Source organism: Acomys minous (assembly GCF_964271855.1).
Source record: "Acomys minous genome assembly, chromosome: 20".
Classification (NCBI taxonomy): domain Eukaryota; kingdom Metazoa; phylum Chordata; class Mammalia; order Rodentia; family Muridae; genus Acomys; species Acomys minous.
Window position 1 is genome coordinate 21,865,521 of NC_140502.1, and position 570 is coordinate 21,866,090.

Below are 570 nucleotides of genomic sequence, written 5' to 3' on the forward strand. Positions count from 1 at the left end.
GGTAGGTTCACACCTGGTGTGAACTCGGCATCTGGGCAGCAGGAGTCTATGGCCCAGAGGGTATGCGGCACACGCTCTTCTCCTCACCTCCACAGTGTGACACCCACCCCAAGATTTTTTTTTTTTACAAATCTTTCTTCAGGTGTGAACAACCATAGGGGCTGGAGTGGAGTAGGAATGGGGTGTGAAACCCCAGAAAGCGCCGCATTTTCCCCATCTCATGCCCGAACCGAAGTTCGGAGCTGGGAGGGGGCTATCAGGAAAGAGCGCTGTCCTAAAAATCAAAGTCTTGGCGTTGACTTGTCACCCCGGCCTCCGGCCACGCGCGCACCCCACAACCGCAGGTCCTCTCTCCTTCTGGTGGCAACAGGGCTTTCCGCGGGGCCGCGCCAGACTTTTTGAGACTGGTGATTGGTCGCAGTCCGGCCACCCGACACCCAATCAAGCAGAGGGAAGGTGACATCACTAGCTCTCCTCCCATCCCCCCCCCACCCCAAACTTCTCTACTCTGGCTACCAGCACCAACAACCACGTGGGGGAGGGGTAAGAGAGTAGAACCGGTGAGGTCAT